Raw genomic sequence first — 19,511 nt, 5'->3', positions numbered from 1 at the left:
TTCTGATGCTTGTAAGACCGGCATGGTTTTTTTTGATCCTAAGTAATTTTGATATGGATATGGTTGTTTACAACACTAACTACATTTTTCATGTAGAAATCATGCATATGCAACCAAGATGGTGTTTATTGATTTAAGATACTGCAATGTATTTAATAATACTTAGCTTTAAGTTAATCTATGCATATAATGGCTTTGTATATAAGGCTGTAGATTAAGTGGTTACAGAGTGGTTCTTTGGAGTTCCTTCCAGTCATATTGTGCTGCCAGACCAAAGAGTCTGTAAAATTGAGAGAGGACAACAAACTTTTACTGAAGTTCTTTAATTTTAGTAATGAATAAAGTTAACTTTGCGAGGTAATGTCATTATAAGTAAACTTGTGGCTTCTTGCAGTAGTTTTCTTATAGAAATGTAGAATTTAGGCTACATGTGCTAAGTGGGCTGTGCATATTTCAGTCTGACAGTCAGCACAGGAGGGAACAAAACAAAGGTTTCCAGTACAGCAGGTGCATATGTTATCTATCACAGAATGTTGCAAAAGCTGGGAATGTCTTTCTACTCAGGTCTGTGATTTGTGAATCTTCATGGTATTCCCTCCAGCCTTGAACAGGGCAGCCAAATCACAGAGTGAGAAGGGTTCAATGTATATGCTTTTCTCTGCTGTGTCCTTGTTCCTCACCCAAGTGAATGGCTTCTGTGAATAGTTTTTGGATATTTACTTCTTTGCATAGAAAGGTGATATACCCATCTGATTTGGGTATACAGATTCTGGTCTTTAGATGCTTAAAACTTAGGAAGTACAGCAGTGAACCTAATTCTTTTCTGTGCTCTTATCAGATAGTAGCCCATAAATTGAATTTTAAAATAATAGCCTCAGTCATGGAATACTTGTTACTGTTGCATCCCTGTTACCTTATATTACATGCTGTTAAACCAGGCAGACTGGTCACATCTTTGCAAGACTCTTAGAAAATTAATATGAAGATGCTGTTTCTCAGAAAGCAGACCAGTGTTCACTGTTGGGAGGTGACTCAGCCATATGCCATGGTTGTACCTACTCAGTTGATCACGTATGAGATGTGAAGCAGATGTCACACAATCATGCAGTTCTGAAAATAAAACAAGATATTCCCGGAAAACAGATTCACCAGTACTGAGAGTCTTCAGAGAGCGGCTGCATTTAACAACATCAAAGTTAAAAGTCACAATAAAAAAAAACCTGCTTGAATTGAATAAGAAAGATACTAACAGAAGAGCTGTTATTATTGTTTTCCTGTCAGTGCTTTTATGGTAAAGAAAGAAGCAAAATTTAGTGAGGAATTTGGAGTGTACCAATAATGGATCAGATCCCCAGCTGATACTAACAAGTGTAAATCCATTAGCTTCAGTGAAATGGTGCCCATTTACAGCTGCGAAGGGTTTCATTTTTGTGGATTATTTTGCAACAAATTTTGTTCTGAATCAGTATTATAAATTAAAGAATAGATGCCAGTACAAATAAGTGAAAAACAAAAGGGCTTTTTTTGACTGATATATCTTTGTGGGATAAATCTTTTTTTTTTCTTTCTCTGTTACCCTTCTACTAGGGGTTGGACTTCTGCATGAAAGGGTAGCCGGAGAGAGTAGGTGTCCTGCACAAGCTCTGAAGGAGCTAAACATTAAAAAATGGATATTCTCCAGAATATCCACTCTCCAGAGTGGCTGTTCCCTATGTTGTAGGCAGTGTAATTTCTTGCCCGTGCAGCGCTGCATGTAGAGGCACACCCACGTCTCCTCTGGCTGCTAGCAGGTAGTAATGCACAAGCTGTCCAAGGGGTTAGGAGGAGTCATGATTCTGTGAATAAAGGGACTGCAGCTCACAATGTAGTTACACAATGTAGTTACACAATGTAGTCTGGTATCCTCGCAAAAAAAAAGGGTCCTTTAGCCTGGACCCTTTTACTGTTAGTGTACAGCCACTGATTTTAATTATGGTGGTGTTAAATATCTTCAAATTCTTACCATTTCAAAATTCAAATGCAAACCTTTTCAATCTGATGATAATGTATAGTTGTTTTTTGCAGTGCTGTAGCCTAGGACTGCTAGGACCTCCATTGCTTGCAAACTGAGAGCTCATAAAAATGTGAGGCACTCCAATAATTTTAAATCACTCTGTCATGACTAGAGTGATTTAAAATCATTGGAGCGCTTCACTTTTTTTCAGTTGTTCCAGTTTGGAAAGCAGTCAAACAACACTGGAGCATAATGCATGAAAGCAACCTGCCTGAAATAATAATAATTTTAGTCTTTCAAAACAATGACACTGAATTAAAAATGTCACTGTGAAATGATGTCTATCAAGGGTTCTGTAAATAGACATCTCAACCTACTTTTCTTTTGTGGTTTCTACTCTCAGTGCAGTCCAGTAGGGCCCTAAGGGACACATCCTTTTTGAAGTCAGAAGGAAGCTATTGTTTTCAGTAGATGGAGGGCCAGAAATCATCTTTATTCAGAAAGTCCGAGGAAATTAAGAAACTGAAGAGATTCTGAATTGTGGGCAGGGAAGGTGATTGAGCCTTGGTAGAATGGATTTATGATCAAGTCATTGCAAAATTGCAGTATTACGAACACTGGAAGTGAAATGTTGCTTTCAGTTAGTTTAATTTCTGTTAGTTCAGCAGAGCTGGACATGGGTGTGATGCATAAAAAAGTTTATGGGTCCTACTGCTCTGCATTCCCTTGAGATGCTCTCAGAGTATTAATGACACTAGTCTTTTGCTACTGGAACATCAGTGCGGTACCAGTTGCTATGTGAAATGCTTTGATGACACTGAAGGAAAGGGAGCATGTGGTAGGAATAATTGTCAATCAGGTACAGAAGTGGGGTTGAGCTGTCAGGCAGCATCTCAGAGACAGTGCCACACTGTTCTTCATCCAGCCAGTGACAGTTCCTCCAAGTGGAATTATTTTTGAGATGCTTTCTTTTGTCTCATGGTGGTGGTGCTAAGGCACGACTTGCTCTGCAAGTACATCCTGCCTCAGTGATCAGCAGAAGTGTCACTCATGTTTCCAGAGTCTTTCTCTTTATCAAACACAATATGCCACATTTAAAGTAATTAAGAGAAAGCTATTGCAGCTGATGGTGCACGTAAAGCAGTGGCAGAAAAATACACTGAAATGTTTGGATTTACCCATGTTCTAAATTTACTTACAAGCCATATACTGTTTTTGACAAGTAATTTGAAGGCTGGACTGCAGCAGATGTGAGGTAAAGAGAAGAAGTTCAAAGAGCCATTCTTGATTTTTGCCAGGGCAGATAAGAATCACTTTCTTAATAGTAGTTTCTGCACTACAAAGGAAATCAGTCCCCTATGCAGGACGCCCATAAAATTGTACTTCATCCCAAAACAAGCACACAGAAATGGGGAAGAGTAGACAATAGCACAAATTGTGACAAGGCAGATGCTTGGGAAAACTGGGCAACATATTTTTTCTTACTAAACCCAGGACTCCAAGGGTTGAACTCAGCTGATCTGGGACAAGAAGCGTTGTAGCAGAATACATTCGCCATCTCAGTCAACCCAAGTTACTGCAGCTCAAATTCTCTAAACTAGAACATTTACAAAGTGTCTATATTTACTCACAGCAATTATAGAGCCATAGCGTAAAACAATTCAAAAGTTGGCCACAGACAACTCAAAGCTAATAAAAGACAATATAGTAATCAAGAAAGTTATTTTCCCATAAAACTGTTTTCTCTATTCCACCTCAAGAGAAATTTTATACTTTTGGACTAGTTGTATGCACTGGTTTTATGCCAGTGAATAAGCAGGTTATTGTATCCCACAGTAAAAATTAATTTGAAGTGTGTTACTTTAGTGGCATACTGATTTAATCAAGATATGTTTTGTTTGTTTCTTTTCCTCCATAGCAGATGTATTTAGCTTATGCCAGAAAACAAAGTTCCATACAAATGGGCAGAGATGGAATTTTTTTGTATTACATGTTTTCATATGTTGAATGTAAAGTCAGCTTAAAGAATTTTCTATCATTTATGAATACAAAGGCACATAAACACACATATATACTTAAGTGTATATTGTAAAAGTCCTCTAAAATATTTGCAGAAAAAAATACCACTATTTGAGTGAGAGAAAGGGAAACTGTGATCATCACTCTACTGTCTCCAGAGTTCATTTTCTCAAAATAGGTGTGGCCCAGAAAAGGCGAGAACTGGCAACACAGATGCTTAAAGAGTACACAGATACATGAGGGGTAGCACCAGTCCTCCTGCCCTGCCTAGAGAGCCTTCACGTGTATGCACATGAAAGCACACTACACATACATGTACACACACGTACACGTGTATGTATGAATGTATGTGTGTATATATATGTATGTGCGTATATATACAGAGGTGGACGTGCTGATTCCCAGAGTCCATCTGATGGCTCGTCAACCCAAGACAGCTGAGCTGTTACATTCACAGGGAAGGAATAAAAGGAGACCCAGCTGAAGCTGTGCCTCTCCCTCCTATTCAGTGTGTCAGATGAGAGACACATGGAGAGCCCTTGTCCCACCCTCCCCTGTGGATACCAGAGCAGACACGGTTCCTCCCTGCTTCCTGTCCTCGGGCCATCAGGCATGAAACTGCAGAGAAGCACCAGCCTGGGGCACCAGCCAGCTACACTCAGCTGCTAGAGCAACCAAAGCCAAAACCTCTGGACACTCAGAACTGCTTTCAGTGATTTCAGCTCCGTGCTCTCTGCCTGTGCAATTCCTATTTTTTGATCCCTTTTGTCTTTCCGTCCTTCTCTTTCACCTTGATTTTTTCACTTCACTTTCACTTCGTATTTACTAAGTAAAGTCTTCTATTCTTTCCCTTCCTTCAGAACTTTTCTCTCCATCACTTTTCTTTCTGTTTTTCCTGTGTCCTCCTGACTCTACTCCCATAGAAATGTAGAATCATGGAGCCATCTCACTATTTCTCCACCTGGGGTCTGTCTTGTCCATTTTATTTGTGAGCTTTTAATGGAGGAGGCTGTGTGAAAAGTCTTGACTTTGGTGCCCACCATAATAGATCCTCCTTTTTGAGTGATCTCTACACAGTACCATGTTAAACATGAGTCATGATAGTCAGATCCTACAACAGCATTATTTGTGTGAAACAGAACTTCACCACTGCATTGCTGTTTCCTCACCACAGTCACTGCACACATTTACACAACTGCTTCCTTTTTATATCAGTGCTCTGTAATCAGCGTATGGTTCATGTTACAGGTTTCTCAGGTTTCAAAGTGAAATAAAATGAGCTTCCTTCCATTTTGAGAATATCCTCTTTAAGAAGTCCAAACAAAAGACACACATTATTAGTAAATTCACAGGCAGCTGCCAGAAGACAGAAAATTCTGAATGGAAATGTGTGTGAAATAACAGAAATACCATATGTTGTTTGTTCTTGGTGCAACAGCAAGGGAAAATATTTAGAAATTTAAATGATTAGTTTATTTGTAGTTTTAATAAATCAGATGTGGTTTTATAGCATTTGCCAATATCAGTACTCCAGAGCACCAATCCATCACAGAAAGTCAAATCCTTCTGTGGTATAACTGTGGGATTTTCGAGGTTCCTCTCAGAGTGAATGTGGAGCAATGCTGTTCATTTCTTTTACTGCTAAGCCTAAATTGTTTGCCATTAAGAAAGAGCAAATTACAAAGGTTCGAGCTTCTGGATCAAATCCGTCCTTCATTTTTGGATTGGAAACCTTATCCAACGTATTATAAACATCACAATTTTAAGTTATTTTACTTCTCCTTTACTGTTAGAGGTATACAGTACCAACACTTATGTCTGTACACATAAAACATTTAAACTCATGCTGGAATATGTACTTGCACTTTCTGGTTCAACTTCGATCCCAAAGGGAGCAGAGGCTCTGCTTCAGCAAAGCTCTTAAGCTTCTGCTTAATTTTATGTCAACAGATTGCTCCAGTATTAAAAATGAGGTTGAAAGACTGAATTAGAGGAGCTAACAGAGGAGAATCAGTTGTTATCCTGTGCTACTGACCCGATGAATTTTAAGGTTAGAACAAAGAAGAATTGAAACCATTGTTTCCTTAGTCTCAGATTAGTCATAAAACATGTGTTTAAATGCTTTGTCAGAGCGAAGAAGCCGTCTTCCCTCAAAACTTACATGTAAGCAGTGTCTGTGCATTTGGAACCAGACTCCTGACTATTCACAAAAATGTGTCATAGCTGGTCAGCATGGTAAATTGACTCAGTAATGTCAAAGGATTCCAAGGATCACAAGGTTTGGTGGATTGTTTTGTTTATATCTGGTTTTCATTAATATCATAGCTGTTGTGGCCACAGAATAACCTATTTGCCTTCTTTGAAAATAATGACCCTTGACAATAAATACCCATTTCCAAGAAGAAGCTGTATTTTACCATTGTGATCAAATCAACAAATGCCATCGTATTCTGTCTTTATTAATAAAATGATGAGCAGTGTCTTATACCTTAAAGGGCCCTTTGAAATTAGTGGCTTAATTGTAAATAAAGTTACTGCCCAAAAGTTTTCACTGTTGCTAAATATGTGACTTTACAAACAATGCTGTAAAAATTATAAGTACTCTAAAATGTCCCATTTCTTTTGTCTATAGAGTAGGAAGCATTGCACTGTAACTTTAAAAATACCAAAAATAATCAAGAGGACATGTTAACCATCTCTTAAGAGTGCTTAATTTCAAAGCCAATAAACTGAGCTGCTGAATTTTTGTCATTTGTTTTAGGCTGTGATAGTTCTGTTGCATAACTACAATTAGGAAACTTCAGAATACTCCAAAATGTTACAGTATTCTGTGGATGGAAATGCAGGGTTGTTTTTCATTTAGTTTTACAACAGGGAAGGGGCATTGGAATCGCAGCATGTTACCTTTTTTAACATCTAGTTTATGATTCATTCTAAAATATTCTTTCATTTGGAATTAACTTCAGATATTCCTGTTCTGACTAGCAGGGTAAATATTTTAGCAAGGACTTTTTAGATAGAAATTTTGACAGTAACGTACTCCTCCCTTAGTGTTACAAAGGAAAGACATGCTATCCAAACACAGAGTTGGCATTTTAATGGAAATGGTTCCAAAAGAGTACGTAGAACATTACAAATGTAAAATGCAGTTAATGAAAGAGTATACAGATGTTTTTCATGCATTTAAATAAAAATGTCTAAATTGAATGCTGAAAATGTCAACAGTGATCTCTGAGCCATATGCTTGTTATTACAATAGTGTGGTGTGTATAGCTGTCATTCAGTGAGAAACAACACAGACCAAAAGGGAAAATACATATAAAAACATTAAGTTAGAGGAGAGACCATGTTACAAAGCATTTTGTATTATGTTTTTGCCTTACTTAGAAGATATCACTCTTTCTTGCTTTTTGTTTGCTCACATAATTCCTGCTGGTGTCTAAAACACTTACTGAAGACCTAGGAAAAGGAGAATAGAGGCCAAGCTGCGTGGGCTATAGCGAACCAAAACTGAAGAGAGATGCATGCTTCACAGACAGTTTGATATGAAAATAAACCACAGTTTCTTTGCTTGGTTTCTGGAGCAGAAAGTCGCAAAACAAGCAGAAAACGTCTGGTTCTTGATGAAATGGTTAGTTTATCTTCCTTACATCATCTACTCTGAGTGTTTCAGACCTTAACTTCAGTTTCAATTAAAGGAATTTAGACATAGCTTGACTTAGGTTTATCTCTGTGATTCTGAGCAGTTGAAAATATTTCAGAAGTAGTTTTAGCCATGTTTCCATTTGTTCTTTTGCAAATGTGGTAGAGGTAACCTTGATTTGCTAATTAGTGAAGTCACGCTTTATTGTGACAGAAAACTAAGAACAGTCCTTCAGTGAAAATAACAAAGACCTACCCCATGGTGATTGATGAGAACGTTGTACAAGTGAAATGAGCTGGAAAGTCATCATCTTGTCTTTTCCTTTGCCACAGGAAAAGCATAACAGAGAGATTTCTTTTCTTCTGGTCCTGATAAGGAATCTAACGAAGCATAAGGAGAGGTTACAGAGCATGGAAATGTGTCACACCCAGCTGCTCACTAGCTTGCAAAGCTGCAGTAAATAATACAGTTGCTATTTAATAAACAAAGGAAAACAGAAGTCCTTTGATAGTGATCCCTAGCCTCTCTCATTTGTCCTTCTGATGATACAGTTTGTTTCTACTTAATTGACTGTAGTTTTGGAGTAACATAGAGTTTGATATTGGATTGTATGATTTGTAATTACTTTGTTGTTGTTGGTAGGGAAAACAAAAGACTTAGGTTTCTGGGACCCGATTCAGCCAAGTACAGACATGTGGTCCAGATTGTCTGGATCATTGCTACTTTTTTTCTCATAGGTTCTCCATGAATAGTTACAGTAAAGGCACAGGAATACATATAGTTTTATTTTCCAGGTTTCATAATTAATAGCATATTTTTCTGCTTGTCACAGGTTACCCTTTTGAGAAGCAATACTGTGTTTGCCACAAGCTGCATTTCTCATATGCATCGTTTATGACACTTCACTTTCAAAAGACATATCTTCATGGAAGGAGTTTGTTCCATTGATTGGCTCTTTTTGCACACTGACTTCTAACATAGCAGTGTGTTTTTATTAAAAATGTTGTACAGTTGTTTTGTTTAATATTTGGGAGGTGAAGGAAGGAAATATCCTCTGCCTATGAAACATTGAAGGCCATCTTCTCCTCTCCCAAGAAGACTGTCAGCTCTCAACCCCAAGGTAGAGCTGATTCTTGTCTGTTGTATTAACATTAGGAAATAAGTAGGCTCATCGCTCATTGTGTCACTGTAAGTTGAAGATACCTACTTTTTTTTAGAATCAGTCAAGTGTTCAGAAGAAAACAAGGCAAGGTTTACGCTAATGTGTGCTAATATAAATCAGTGTCATTTTGCTCAGAACTGCAGAGGCTGTGGCACATGTCACTTTGGACAGACTCAGCAGATGAGTGGGACCATCACCACTGCAGCCCCAGCAGACATCACAGTCACATCACTGCCCTATACAGTTATATGTGAAATCCAGAGATGTGCTAGCTGGCATCTTCCAGTGATCTGCTTTGCCTGTTTATCACCTGGGCTGTAGAGGCAGCAACCCAAAGAGATGGAGTAGGCCCTGGGAGTGAGTGTGAAGTGGAACAGGGTGCAGTGCAGGCATGACAAGAAGGGTCAGAAATGGGAATGGGGAAGGAAGGAGCAACAGGACTCATGGAGGGAGAAAATAGAGACGTAAAGGAAAAGGTGAGAAATAAGAAAAGAAAGGAGAAAGTGGTAGACCATGCAAGTGCAGTGGATTGGGTAGCCATTCCCCTAGTCTGGCACTAACAGCAAACTTCTCATTCTTTCAGTGAAAATAAAAGTCTTCATGTATGTGCTTTATTCCTCTTGCAAAATGTCTTCTCTTTGCCTTGTCTGTATGATGAGGGGCTTGCCTGTTCCCTTTTCAAAGCTGTTGGTTCAGGAGCCATTGTTTTTTTAATTCAAGTTAATAGAATTGCAAATTAATTGCTTCTGTAGACATGGAGAACAACTTGATCTGCTGAGTGCTTTCAAGAAGCTATTATCTGGTTTCCTACTTTTAATTTAGGTGTAGGAAGGCATCAGTAGGATGCTCATCATGAAGACTATTTCAAGAGCTCAGACAATGCTCTAACAGCATTGCAAAACTATATGTAAAGTTCTTAGATGGGAGATTCTGGGCAAGCAGATTCCAGTAGGCCACTAACCCCTCTCAGGTTTTTTTTTTTGAAGCCTGTTTTTTTCCTGTGAATTGTATAAAAATCAAATCTTTCCTCTTCTGTATATCTTTGATTTTCTTCAAAATTGTTAAGCCTTTATAACTGAAAGCAAAATCTAGTTCTTTTGAGTATTTAACAAACATTAACTAGTTAATCTTAGCAACGCTCATGAATTAGTTAACCATTATCCCTGAATTTATAATACAGAGCAAAAGAGGCAGCAAAGTTAAATGTACTCCTGTGACTAGAGCTGGGATAGTAATAGACCCCAATGTTGAGCCATTTTACAGCATTTAGGAGCATCATCATTCTTCTGCTGTGCCAAGTACACTACAAACAAAAAAAATACAAGATTGAAATGACTTTTTAAAAGTACACAGTTGAGCTTTACTTATGTATTCCCTGGAGAGATTAAAAAGGGATTGTCTTCTTACTTTCCTCTGTGTTCACATCTTTAATAAAAACTGTTAACTATATATTAAAGGAGTGTCTAACTTTAGAGAATAGTAGTATTTTGTTGCCTGGTGTCATGCTGACATTTTTGTCTCAGTGAAGGTTGGTTACATCTCTCTGAAGGTGCTGTTGGTTCCAGTGACTGAGAGGAAAATGGGAATAATAAAAAGCAGAGGGACCAGCTTAGGTCTTCGAAAATTGATGGGTAGAGTCCCAGTAATTTCATTGGACTGCATTGTGCCTAGTACGAAGCCATCTTTTTTCCTCAGTGTGCAAGTACCATTCATGACTATGCTGAATTCCTCAAAGTTTCTATGATGGAAGTTCTCAAAGTTAGGTCCAAACTCTTCAGTAACCTCAATTTCTAATCCGAGAAAGTGACTCTGCTGTCCAGTCACCTCCTTTTACAGTGCCTTGAGCCCTGATGTATCTGTATAAGCCACAAATATATTTCCATATGTATCAGGAGATTGAGCAGGCATGTGTTATAATAAATTTAAACGAGTTTTTCATCAAACGAAAATTGCTTGAATGAGTTTATAACTGGAAGGAGTTCTAGGAATTAAGTGATTAAGTCTTACTGATTTAAATTACAGTTGTGTTCCCAATCTCTCGGATCCTGTTGACTGCTTTTTCTCAGTTTAAAAAAAAGCATAGCCTGTTTTCTTGTTGCCATCAGGTGTTTCATCAAGAGCCTATGCACTTTCAGTGGCTACTATTTAAAAAAGCAACTGAAGAGAGAAATTAAAGGAACAATCTTGAGCCTTTTGTGTCCAGCCAAGGATCTGACAGTTTTCAAAAAAAGTCTGGGCTGAAAGGTACAAAGCTGCCTTGGGTGTATGAGATCTGATCATTCAGATCCCTTGGGATGCTTACAAAGGTTCATCCTTTGTTGTTTTGTATCAGCGTATAAACAAATCAGTATAAACCCAGAAGACAGATTCAATGAGACTTTTTGTAGAAATGTCAGTAATGTTGCCACGGTGTTGATAGACCATTAGGAAGAGTAGTCTGTCATAAATCTCTGTCTATTTACATAATTTGAGTGCTCCTTTGAACCAGAATCCATGTGGTCTGAGCTGTTTGCACATGATTTTGAGCACATCAAGATGTTAGTCTTTGTTCTGAGATTAGTCCTTCTTGCACTTAGGTGACAACGTAGGCCGGTCATCTTCCAGGGTCCTCTGCATTATTTCTAATGTTAGCTTAAGTTAACAGTCCCTAAGATAAATTTACAGATCTACTCTTCTAAGATGCTTAACCACCTAAGTCCGAAGCTGCTTGTAAAGCATTCTGGATGTATGTGTACAGTGTTGTTTCAGCTTTCTAATCACTGACCAGCTGGCTTGTTAGTGAATAGAGCTGTGGGCCCCTTGCCACATTTCATGTGAGGTCTTGGCTGGGTGGCCAAGCAGGCAGCCTGCAGCCAGTGTCAAAGCAATTCAAGAGGTATTGGCACAGCAGTGTCCCCATTAATTTCTGCTTGTCACATGCTGTCATGCAAGTTACACCAGAGAGGAAATGACCGTTAAAAAAAAAGTACGCTTGTGGCACTTGGTCCCCTCCAGACGTTATCCCCGAGGTTAAACAAGTGGATACAATTAGCTGCTGTCCACAGACAGCTGTAGGGAAGGAGAAGCTGAGATCTGGGCCCCACAGTAAAGTGTCCTTCCTGTTAGCAAGGAGTGTCTTCTGTCATATGCCATATTTTAACCCTTCCTGGAGTTTGAGGAAATTAGGAAGAGCTGTTACGGCCAATGGCATCAGGAAGGTCCTGGTAAAGAGCTGTAGTGCTGCTGGAGCAACATTCTTCCTAGAGAAGAGGGTTTGTTTTTTATACCTTTCCTCATAAGGACTGGTGTGAGAGGCAAAGAAGGACAATCAACTCATCAGTGATTGATAATTTACTGTAGTTTGTAGATTGTGGCAGGGAGTGTGACAGGGATTTCTCTGCACTCCTCCCCAAAGCATCCTGAAGTAGTTTAAGGGAGTCACATCCAGCTTTGTGGATTGTTGGGGTGGACTGATTTTTTTGATTACATCAGGACAGCTTCCACAAGGATTGCAAGTGATGATGTCCCAAAATACAAATGGGTAGTAATGCAAAAACAAAGACTCTGAAGAGGAAGGGGCAATGATATCCCACAATGAGAGAAAGAAATACATACTATTAGGAGCAATCTCAAAATCTGTTTTTAAAAACTGAAAGCACTAAGGTGATAGAGATAGGGATGCTATCACAGTGCTCCAGAACACAGTGCTCCAGAACAGATTCATTTAGTCAAGCTAAAGTCTGGATTTTATCTCAGAAGAAAGAGGCTCACACATCAACTGAAGGAAAAACGTGACTTATCCTGTTGAGAAACATAATTAAAGAAGCTGTAATTATATGAAAAGTGTGCTCCAGAATTCAAACTGCAGTGTGACCTGCTGTGATGTTTAGATATCAAATTGTGCTGGTGTCAATCCCTAGATATGTGCTAGAAGAGTCTTCACAGCCAATGCATACAAATCACAGGTGCTATTTCAAGTCATTTGTGTGGAACTTTACCAACTGGGTGAGGCAGTAAAGAATTTGGGGGATTTCATGATACATTTTAGTCCTCATCTCTTTTTCAGATTGAACAGAGTAGTAGCAACTTGTCAAACCAGGAAACTGTGAGAAACTGCTGTTTTCAAGACAGTTATAAAAAGCTTGTAATAAAAGAAAGGCAGTTTCCCAGAAGGTATTTGGGGATGTATAAACCTGTGATATCATCATCCAGAGATACAAGAAAGAAACGTGAGTGTTTTGCTCATCTAGGCTCAGATCCATAAAATCTGTTAAAAGCTGTGCCTTGTGTTTTTTTCTGCAGGGCGCAAAGAGTACAAGGGTTTAAGCACTGAAAAAGACAGTTAATTACAAAGTTACATTTACCTGCTGTAAAATTTTCCCATACGGGACAAGTCCTGCTAACAGTGCCAATTTCTGTCAGAATGTTAAAACAAACTTCCTCTCTGTTCAATTCTGATGTATTTTATCTGACAAATACCAGTAGCCACATGGGAAATGCTGTGTATTTCATTTGCATGTCTGGTAATTCCACTTCAACAGGAATTTTTGGTACACCGAATGACTGAACATAAGTAGAAGAATAATTATGTACGTTTCTTTTCAGTCATGCATGTTCTTCTCATCAAATATGAAAAATAGTCGATGAAAAAGTAAAACCTGAAAGATCTAGATTGCAAACTGACTTGACAGGTGTTGAGCTATAAAATTAGAAATTGATGTGGAAGGACTTATGTAAACTTAAATAAAATAAATCTACATGTGTGCCCAAGCATGTGTATGTACATACATCCCCCAGAGATGTTAAGTAGACATGTTATATACTGGATTTGGTCTTTGGTTCACAGCTACTGAGATCAGCATGGGACTCTATCAGCATTAAGGTTCTGGTAAAACAGACATCTACTTAGATTGAAACTTTTACTAACCCATAAAATATGAATCCAGGTGCTTATTTTAAGGAGGGTAAACAGAACATTACTCAGAGCAGTTCCTTCAACACAGTCAGGTGCATCAATTGTTGTAGTCCAGTCCTTCTTATGTTGCCTTTGCTTCTGCTGAGCTTTGGTGTTTGAGGAGTGTTTGGAACACTCCAAAATACGTTTGGTCACGTTCTCCTTTGGCAGTACAAATTCAGCAGTTCTTTTCGAACTCAGAAGGAGCAATTGACAAGTTTAAGCAAAGAGATTAGAACATGTTAAGCTTGCTGTGGTGGTTGTGGATTGAGCTCAGTCTATGTATAGGTGCACAACAAGGGAAGACAGTATACTGAAAGCTGTGATATACATTCACAGAATTCAGTCATAAGCTTACAGCAATGCAATAGTGTTGGTGAGCCCCAAAGCTTTTCAAATACTACCATGCACCTTTGTAATTCAGTTAAAATTTTGCATTTTTCCTGAATCTTGTGCACAGTTGCAGTACTTTTGATTGGGACTGACACACAATGGTCATAATATACAAGTACATCTATGCATAATAGTGACATTTGATATTTTTACTAGGCTGGCTCTGAACTAATTGATCAATTATTGTTTTTCAAAGTAATTTATTTAGGACTTTATAATCTTGATTACCTTGCTACTTCCAATAGCAACGAAAGCAGTCTTCAAAACATTAGTTCTATAGACTCCACTCCTTCAGGTATTTTATCTTTTGAATTGCTAGACAAATAATTCTAGCCATTAAAAAAACCAAACACAGAAAACCATCAAAACACAAAACCAAACAACACAACTATATTCATCTCAGTGTTATTGCAGTGGAATGCTATAGATAGCATTGTCTTCAATGGAATTATTCAAAACATTATAATGTGTGTATACATACATGCATACTTTCGTGAGTGTGCATGTCTGTAGTGCTCTTCATCCTAACAATTGGATAATCCAAAATCCCTTTATGAGCTGTGCTTTCTTTCTTACAAAAGCAGTTTAAAATAGATTAGAAGCTGTTAATCAGAATATATTTTAACATGTCCTTTAATCTACTCTTAAGTGCTTTAAAGTACCTTTTATATGATTAAAATAGTTTTACAATTCAAAGATAATTACACAAGTATTTTACTTCATGTTTAAAAATATATGTAACTTAATTATTTTTCAACAAATTGTTTACCTTTAGGGTATTAGCATAGAAAACACCACCAATTATTAGACCAATTCCTTGCATGTTCTTATCAGATATTAATAATACACTAAATGAATTGAGAGTATCTTTCTCTGCACAGTATTTTACTCTACGAACAGAAAATGAATATGTTATCTTGTATAGTAGGGTTGATTAATAGGGCTAAGTGAATAGATCATTTGAATTTATTGTTCTCTTATCAAAACAGTAAACATATTTAAATTGAACATGCTGTGAAGTTCACATGCTCTTGGTACTTCCTAGTTAATTGACAGGAGTATCACAGCAGTCTTCTCTTCTGAGGAATGACCCTTACCCTGTGAATACTTTCATGGAAGGCAATAGGATTACTCTGAGATAAATAGTTAGCCAGTGTAAGGAGGATGAAGAGCTGTATAGCTCATATATATTTGATTGGATCATGGATGAGTCCTGAGAAGCTGTGATGTGGCTAGGAGAAGGCAAAGACAACCTCCTCATCCCTTTTCTGAATGCCCTGCAGGGAGACTGATGAGAATAGCTTTCTTCTGAGAAAAGGAACAGAGCACAAGGGCAGGGATCTGTCAGCCTGTTACTGTGCCCCAGCCACTACATCAAGCCAGCTGCATGGAGAAGAGTATCCTGCAGCTCCACAGACAGTGGCAAATTGCATCTGCCCCCACCATCACAGTCATGGCATTCTAGATAGGTTGATGTGATGGGTTCCCAGCCCAGTGTGAGGACAAAAATTAAAAAAGAATCACTGCATTTAACAGGGAATCACTACATTATTGCTAATGCCTTTAGGATTCAGTGTAACAACATTAATCATGTCTTTTGCTATTCATGTATCTGTACTGTGTAATTCCTCAGGAATGCCATTGTTTTTTTGGCATTAATTAATGTTGACTGTTTGTTACAAAGTATCACCATAGAAGGGCTGTAATTATTCTGCTTCAAAAATAGGCTTCAGAGAGCAGGACAGCTCTTTAAACTTTCATTCCAGCATGTGTAAAATCAACCTTTAAATTGGAAGCAATTCAGTGATTGGGGAATCTATATAACTGAGTAGAATATGAAGGAAGCCTCTTCTGCTCTGAGAAGGCCCTGTTCCAGTGAGAGGCAGTGAGTCTTTTAATTACCTTAACTGACTCATCACACATTGCTATCTAAAACTCATCCCCTTTGCTTACACTTGTGGTTGCCTTTTATGCAAACACTCCTACAGGAAATGTTCAGGATGAGTATTCCAACACCTGCCATGTAAAATAGGGACATCCCATTCTGCTCAGCAAAAAGAAAAAATAGTTGCAGATAGACAGAAACTCTGGGTAAAGGATGCAAGTTGTGAAGGTGCATGAGATTCTCCACAGAAGAGTAGGAGAAGCATTAGGAGATGCTAAAGGATTGTTGTGCTTTACAAAATGTTAGTATAGAAATAGAGCGGGAAGAGGAAAATAGGCAGGTTAAAAAAAAAAAAAAAACAAAACCATGTAAAACCTGTACTAACCTGTGTGTTAGTACAAATTTAAGGTTTGTTGAAGTTTGCGAGGCTCTGTGCTCTATTGTTTTTATTTGATGACACAACTGAGTATATTTGTGGGCTTCCATTGGATTACTCTCTTTTGTATTAGGAATTCCTGTCACTGTAAGGAAGGACAACCTGTTTGGAGGTTTTTCTTCACATTGTAGCCAATGGAGGAAAAGCATGAGCTTCACATAACAAGCAGCCAGTCATAAGTGTATCTTACCTCAGGGTGTATGTGTTCTCTGAAGATATATTACTCTTGGTGCTTTCCTTCAGGTTGTATCTCACTGTGTTCCCCTTTACCAAGACAAAACCTAGCATCCATACTTCACCATGGTGGTAGGTTAGTCCAGCAGTCAAACTCCCATCCAGGCACTCACTGACTTCTTCCACCTCAGCTACAGAAAGTAGAGAGCAACAAGGAGCAAGAAAGCTCATGGGCTAAGAGAAGAGAGGAAGATTGCTTACCATCATGGGCAAAATAGATTTATCCTGGGGAAAATCAACTTAGTCTAATGCCAGTCAAGGTAGATATTTGCTAGTTCAAATGGTGGGCAAAAAAAGTGCAAGTATTCAAATAACACCTTCTCATGCCTTTTTCCAGGCTGTACATCACTTCTGAATCTCCCTAGCCCAAGCAGCACAGGAGCAGCTCCTCTCTCCTGCTCCTTCCTCCTCACTCTTTGTACCTGCTGTACCCTAGGTCGTCTCCACAGGCTGCAGTTCCCTCAGGAATATCTGCCTGCTCCATGAGCTGCAGTGTGGATATCTACTCCACCGTGGACTGCTTTCTCTTTCTCCTCTCACTTCTCTTCCTCTTCTCTCACCTTGGTGTTTCCTGTGCAGTTTCTCACTCCCTTTGTTCTCCTCTTTCCCTGCAGCCTTTTCTGCCCTTGAATAAATATATCCTCATGGAGGCACCATCATCCTGGCTGGTGGGCCCAGCCGTGCGCTGTGGTGGGTCCGTCGGAGCCAGCTGGAGCTGAGCGTGTCTGGCAGGGCACAACCCCTGGTGTCCCCTGGCTGAGGCCCCTCCAGTCCTGGCTGCTGGTGCCTAGGCACTGACACTGAAACCAGCTCCATAGTTTCTTTTGTCTTTGAGCAGATACTTGAATGCTTTGGTTGACAGCCATTCCATCCTCTTTTGGGTTAGGCAGGCAGAGTCCTCCAGAGAATCTGGCAGGTCTTAAACAAGCAGTAAGTTGCTGCAGATAATTGACAGATATTTTTCATGGGAGTCAAGATGGTGGGTGACTGTTAAAGGATCAGAACGGTATTTGAAAGCCAATAGGTTGGAAAGGATTTATGGATCAGATGGTGGAGGAGGGTTAAGAGGGGTCAATGAAGCATAGAGTCAAGAGAGGGGATAAGACAACGTGGAGATGAAAATGTATAGGAAATCAAGGTAAGGTGGAGACGAAAAAGTATAGGAAATGAAGGCTTTCTGTTCCTGCTGCCTGAGTCAGAAAGTACAAGCCATGAATACTGCCTTTGGCAGAGGCAGCAGAAGCAGCTGCTCAGCCTAGCCCAAGCCCAGCCCCATCCTTACTGATGACAGAGGAAGAATATGCAGGGTATTTTTCTGAGTATTATTGAGACTCATGACATAATATGGTGTAGGTTGAAAAGTTCATCAGAATTTTGATGTCCTGGCATTCAGAGCTGATAAATTCAGTAAATGTCAGACTGAGCAATCATCATCAATACCTTATATGGTGGAACAAGCAGAGATGCAGCCTTTCCATAACAAATTTCGCTCCTGTTTTCATTATGAGACTTTTACAAAATTAAAGCTACATATATTCCTCTAAAGAAAGTGTACTTGTTCATTGCATCCCAAAATAGTTTTCAATTTTCAGTTTTCAGTTGAGTTACAGGTAAATATTTTATATTTGCACATAGATGGCATTGAAAATGAAACTTGAAAAAGAAAAAAAAAGTAAACCTGTGATTGTCTAAAAGTAATTGCAGTGGGATAATGTGTGCATTTATCTTCAACTCGAGCAACAGCCAACTATCATAGGTTTTGTGATGGCAGAAATCTCTAATCTGAAACAACAGGCACATTCTGTATCTTTGTTTGCAAACATGCAATATCCAAAGAGCACTGATAAACATCAGTAGAGGTTTGATCATGACTCATTAGAGCTTGTTCCTTCGATCTCTGAAGACACAAAGGTTCTTGTTTGTTGCATAGAATTGATAATTTTTCAATTAGCTTTTGAAATATGATTGTCCCTGTAATTCCAAAGTGTGGTATGCCTATCTACCACAGAAAATTTCTTGGGGAAAAGCAGACATGGAAAAAACTAATCCTTGAGGCACATGAAGACTCTCCTGCAGTTATTTCTAGAACTTGGTAATTGAGATAATACTGGGTATTCGTCACTAATACAAATGGATGCATTTCCGTTAGAAGAGTGAAATTATCCTGATTTAATTAGGTAGTGATCTGGTTTGTGCATGTTTACAGCCTTTATCCAATTTTCTAGCAAAGGTTAGTATCTTCTGATATTAGTAACAGTGTCAATGAAAGCACAGAGCCCAGACCCTGCCTTACGTTTCTTGCAAGTGGCTGGCCTAGTGAATGAAATCATTTGCCAAAAGCAAGGCCTAATGGTTTTTGACTAGGCTTGCGTGCACAAAATTTTAAGCTGCTGCATTTGTTATTCTTTATTTAAAGTTCATAATAATAAGCCTATGTTGTGATTTTGGCTTCTGCTCTGACTTGCTGAGAATTTAAAAACAGGGAATCACAAATAGCAAACAGTCTTTTTACATCCAAGTGCCCTTCTTCACACACACAAAACTTTGGGCTGTTCTTCCAGATAGTTTTGAACTGAAATCTGTCTAATAATCTAATACCTATTGTAGAAAGCAATAAGTGTAATCAGCAGTCCAACCTGAATGCTGGAGAACAGCTTATATGGACTAACCCTGAATTTCCTGGAAGAGGAGATACGGCACTTTTTTCTCTCCAGTTGCTCTTCTTTTTTCTAACACCTTTTAAATTTACACTTTCCCAGTACACTTTTCTGCAGCATGTTTTATTTTTTGTGTGTGAAGAGAACTTCTGTAAA

General features: G+C 38.7%; 1 protein-coding gene across 2 annotated transcripts in view; it reads left to right on the top strand.

The window, feature by feature from the left end:
* The window catches only part of CDK6 (cyclin dependent kinase 6), a 135,948-nt gene that overhangs the window by 35,497 nt on the left and 80,940 nt on the right, over positions 1–19,511 (top strand). The gene's annotated exons all lie outside the window — the stretch shown is intronic.

Source organism: Vidua chalybeata, chromosome 1, assembly GCF_026979565.1.
Source record: "Vidua chalybeata isolate OUT-0048 chromosome 1, bVidCha1 merged haplotype, whole genome shotgun sequence".
NCBI lineage: Eukaryota > Metazoa > Chordata > Aves > Passeriformes > Viduidae > Vidua > Vidua chalybeata.
This window is presented reverse-complemented; position numbering and strand designations above follow the sequence as displayed.